Source organism: Lasioglossum baleicum, unplaced genomic scaffold (assembly GCF_051020765.1).
Source record: "Lasioglossum baleicum unplaced genomic scaffold, iyLasBale1 scaffold1689, whole genome shotgun sequence".
NCBI lineage: Eukaryota > Metazoa > Arthropoda > Insecta > Hymenoptera > Halictidae > Lasioglossum > Lasioglossum baleicum.
In genome coordinates, this window is record NW_027470748.1 from 1 (window position 1) to 5,000 (window position 5,000).

Here is a 5,000-nt window from a genome sequence, read left to right on the forward strand (position 1 = left end):
CACCTGCGTTATTCTTTGACAGATGTACCGCCCCAGTCAAACTCCCCGCCTGGCAGTGTCCTCGAATCGGATCACGCGGGAGTATTGACGGCGATCAGCCGTTAAGCCTCACGCCACTCTTACACGCTTGGCTCTAGAACACCGTGACAACCGGGTCATAAGACCTCGGTGCACGCGCTCCGCCTAACCGAGTAAGTAAAGAAACGATGAAAGTAGTGGTATTTCACCGGCGATGTTTGACCATCTCCCACTTATGCTACACCTCTCATGTCTCCTTACAATGCCAGACTAGAGTCAAGCTCAACAGGGTCTTCTTTCCCCGCTAATTTTTCCAAGCCCGTTCCCTTGGCAGTGGTTTCGCTAGAAAGTAGATAGGGACAGAGGGAATCTCGTTAATCCATTCATGCGCGTCACTAATTAGATGACGAGGCATTTGGCTACCTTAAGAGAGTCATAGTTACTCCCGCCGTTTACCCGCGCTTTTTTGAATTTCTTCACGTTGACATTCAGAGCACTGGGCAGAAATCACATTGCGTCAACACCCGTGGGGGCCATCGCAATGCTTTGTTTTAATTAGACAGTCGGATTCCCCTAGTCCGTGCCAGTTCTGAGCTGAGCGTTGAATGGCGGCCGAAGAGGACGATCGTTCTAGACGAAAGCCTCGCAGCAAGGAAGATCCGCGGGAGGCCAAGGCACGGGACCGAGCTCGGATTCCCATCAATGTGTTCACCTCGCCCAGGCCCGGCACGTCAGCCAGACCCGCTTCCCGACCAAGCCCGACACGCCCCGCTCCTCAGAGCCAATCCTTATTCCGAAGTTACGGATCCAATTTGCCGACTTCCCTTACCTACATTAATCTATCGACTAGAGGCTCTTTACCTTGGAGACCTGCTGCGGATATGGGTACGAACCGGCGCGACACCTCCACGTGGCCCTCTCCTGGATTTTCAAGGTCCGAGGGGAAGATCCGGACACCGCCGCAACTGCGGTGCTCTTCGCGTTCCAAACCCTATCTCCCTGCTAGAGGTTTCCAGGGAACTCGAACGCTTATACAGAAAAGAAAACTCTCCCCGGATCTCCCGACGGCGTCTCCAGGTCATTTTGGGTTACCCCGACGAACACTCTTACGAGGGCCCGATTGGTAAGCGGTTCCGCTGCCGGGTTCCGGAATAGAAACCGGATTCCCTTTCGCCCGATGGGTGTGTGTTTATCATTTAATGATATTTTGCTCTCTCTTAGGACACCTCATCTACATAGGATTTCTCTTAGGGCTTAGGATCGACTGACTCGTGTGCAACGGCTGTTCACACGAAACCCTTCTCCACGTCAGTCCTCCAGGGCCTCGCTGGAGTATTTGCTACTACCACCAAGATCTGCACCGACGGCGGCTCCAGGCAGGCTCACGCCCAGACCCTTCTGCGCACACCGCCGCGACCCTCCTACTCGTCAGAGCTTCATGGAAGACGCGCCTTTAAAAAAAGCTAACGTCAACCTCACTTGCCGCTGACGGCGGAGTATAGGCGCGACGCTTCAGCGCCATCCATTTTCAGGGCTAGTTGCTTCGGCAGGTGAGTTGTTACACACTCCTTAGCGGATTCCGACTTCCATGGCCACCGTCCTGCTGTCTTAAGCAACCAACGCCTTTCATGGTATCCCATAAGCGTCGACTTAGGCGCCTTAACTCTGCGTTTGGTTCATCCCACAGCGCCAGTTCTGCTTACCAAAATTGGCCCACTTGGCACTCTGATCCAATATAATCTCGTGGCTTCATTGATCCAAGCAAGCCAGAGATCTCACCCATTTAAAGTTTGAGAATAGGTTGAGGTCGTTTCGGCCCCAAGGCCTCTAATCATTCGCTTTACCAGATGAGACTCGCACACGTTCATCAAAAGAGAACGAGCGAGTGCCAGCTATCCTGAGGGAAACTTCGGAGGGAACCAGCTACTAGATGGTTCGATTAGTCTTTCGCCCCTATACCCAGTTCCGACGATCGATTTGCACGTCAGAATCGCTACGGACCTCCATCAGGGTTTCCCCTGACTTCGTCCTGACCAGGCATAGTTCACCATCTTTCGGGTCCCAACGTGTACGCTCTGGGTGCGCCTCTTCTCGCAATGAGAACGAGACGCCCCGGGAGTGCGAGGCCGCATCGTGACGCGGCCCATCCTCCCTTGATCGACGCTAAGGTACGATCTTCACTTTCATTGCGCCTTTAGGTTTACATGTCCCAATGACTCGCGCACATGTTAGACTCCTTGGTCCGTGTTTCAAGACGGGTCCTGAGAGTACCCAAAGCAGTAGCGTCGCTGACCGGTAATTCAAAGCTTGGCCAGTCCGAGGACACCGCCTGCTAACAGCTGGTTAGGCCCGGAGCCGGCGCTAGGTCCGTACCATCCGGGTGACAAACTAACCGAGCTTGCGGCGGGCCTGACGCACACACATTCGAAAATGGATTGGTTGCGGCCCGATACCGTCAGAGTACCGTCACGCAGCCGGCCAGGCGATCGAGCGTCTGCCGTGTGCGCACGAAGGCGACACGACAGGCAACAACTCGAGCCGTAGACCGACACGCAACGGGTCGCGACGTTCTACTAAGGGAGAAGTGCACGACTACGCGACCGGAACATTTGCCGAAGATGGTGTACCCTCGCACTGGAACCACCGAAGTGGCCCATTACGGGCTATCTGCGCACCAACGGAAGCCAGCCTCGTCGACGATGAATCTCCCCATTCGATCTTTTGGGTTTCTCAGGTTTACCCCTGAACGGTTTCACGTACTCTTGAACTCTCTCTTCAAAGTTCTTTTCAACTTTCCCTCACGGTACTTGTTCGCTATCGGTCTCGTGGTCATATTTAGCCTTAGATGGAGTTTACCACCCACTTAGGGCTGCACTCTCAAGCAACCCGACTCTAAGGAGAGGTCCTCCCGAAACGCGTACCAGTCGCTACGGGCCTGGCACCCTCTACGGGTAAATGGCCCCATTCAAGATGGACTTGGACGCGGTTCGACGTCTCGGGATAAATTGACCCTCCTGAACACTACATTTCCCAACGGCAGAACCGCGGGATTCAGTGCTGGGCTAATTCCTGTTCGCTCGCCGCTACTAAGGAAATCCTTGTTAGTTTCTTTTCCTCCGCTTAGTAATATGCTTAAATTCAGCGGGTAATCTCGCCTACTCTGAGGTCGTCGTACGTGATACAAAATTTTGTGTGTTTCGGCCGAAAGAGCGTAAAAGTAGTACTCGCGAAAACGTACAAAGCACAAAAAAAAAAGAAAAAAAAAGAAAACGAAACAACACTACACGACAGAAGAGAGAAAAAGGTAAACAAAAAACCGATATATGCCTTATGCGCCACACCAAAGTGTCAATATAATTCTTTCTTCATCTCTCGTCGATCGGAAACTCTCGCTAGACGATCTGGCCGGTTAACTTTAACGTCCGTCGAAAAGAACTTTCGGGGACTGGACGACCGACAGATCGCGCGGTTCCGCACGAATCGACAATGAAGAAAAGAAAAGACATGGGGCGACCGACATAAAGGTTTTCATCATTGGATATACCTTTTCTCTCTCCGCGGTGCTGTTCCGTGCGTGAACACACAAGTGTGTCTTTTGCGTCGTGTGACAATCAAGTTCGAAATAAGCCTCGCCAATAGAGGAGTATACATATTATTAAAAAAAAAAAATAATAATACATATAACCCGGTGGGATTTCTTTTTCTCTCTACTTCTATATAATTGAACCAAAAACCACGGGGGTACAGAAACGTTGCGCACGAAACGATTTATCATCGATCAAACGCAAAACCAAATTAGAGACACGAGAGAAAGAGAGTAAGATCTCAAGACGCTCATAGGCCGTCATCAATACGATTCAACGCGAACGTGGCGATGGAATGGCAATCGCACAGATTAGCGAGGACACGTCGACGACGGGGAATAATTCCGACCCGATCAAGTACGACGTGCTCATCCCGCACATTGCTGCGCTTTGCTCCGCTGTCCATCGATCATCAAAGCGTTCGCGATAGAACGAGAGATCTCTTTCGTCTCTTCCCTCGAAGACTCGAAAAGGAATGTGTGTTTGTCGAAATCGCCGGCAACGACGACCCTCCGCCGTATGGCAATTATAACGTAGAGTTAAGAAACTCATCCACGCACAGGCATATTCTCTCCCTGGGGCTTAACATTGCCACACCACACACACTCTGTGTGCCACACAGTATTCTTTCTTTCTTTTATAATTTGTGTGTCCATCTCTGTAGTCTCGCGAGACTCTTGTAAATATACCTCTTTCGTATATACGCATCATTTCAGGCGACGTCGGGAGCGCGTTAAATGTTCATGAGTGGAAACGCTTCTTTCCGCAAGGCGAATCGTTTCGCAGAGAAGGTGAGAGATTTGGAGATCCTCGTCGAAGCGGTGCCTTACGGGCGGTCGTATTTTCAATACGACTCACGACACCGTAAAAACACTCACGCAAGTCCGAACGTAAGAAATACCAATCCCTACTTCGCCTCTCGTGGAAACTAGATATATATATATTTGTATGTGTTTATAAGACGCAATGCAAAAATTGGCAATTTTCACAGAACCGCGACAAACGCCGACGAAACGCCCATCATTCGCTCGTACGTAGCATCTTTGCAACCCGACTCCGAAACGCTCTTTGGCGCCCTCCAAAAATATATTTGGAGAGGTAAGCGACGGCGGGGACTTACAAGAGCAACGCAAGCAGTTTATGGTTACGTAAACGACCCTCAGCCAGGCGTGGTCCAGGAATTGTATCCGTGGACCGCAATGTGCGTTCGAAATGTCGATGTTCATGTGTCCTGCAGTTCACACGTTGACGCGCAATTAGCTGCGTTCTTCATCGACCCACGAGCCAAGTGATCCACCGTTCAGGGTAATCGTATATATTTTTGATTTACAAATCAATATATGTATATGTCTCTTGTTCTGCGGTTCGTAAGAACGCATTGTACCTGAACGCTCCAAC

The 5,000-nt window shown here is 50.9% G+C and overlaps 1 non-coding gene and 1 pseudogene across 1 annotated transcript; both read right to left on the reverse strand.

Moving 5' to 3' along the window:
• LOC143220879 (large subunit ribosomal RNA) lies at window positions 1-3,187 on the reverse strand (annotated as a pseudogene; the record flags this gene model as incomplete).
• Window positions 3,188-4,755: 1,568 nt separating this feature from the next.
• Window positions 4,756-4,910, reverse strand: LOC143220877 (5.8S ribosomal RNA). The gene has a single exon (XR_013011683.1). It is a non-coding gene; the product is annotated as a 5.8S ribosomal RNA (ribosomal RNA).
• Between the last annotated feature and the right edge of the window lie 90 nt (window positions 4,911-5,000).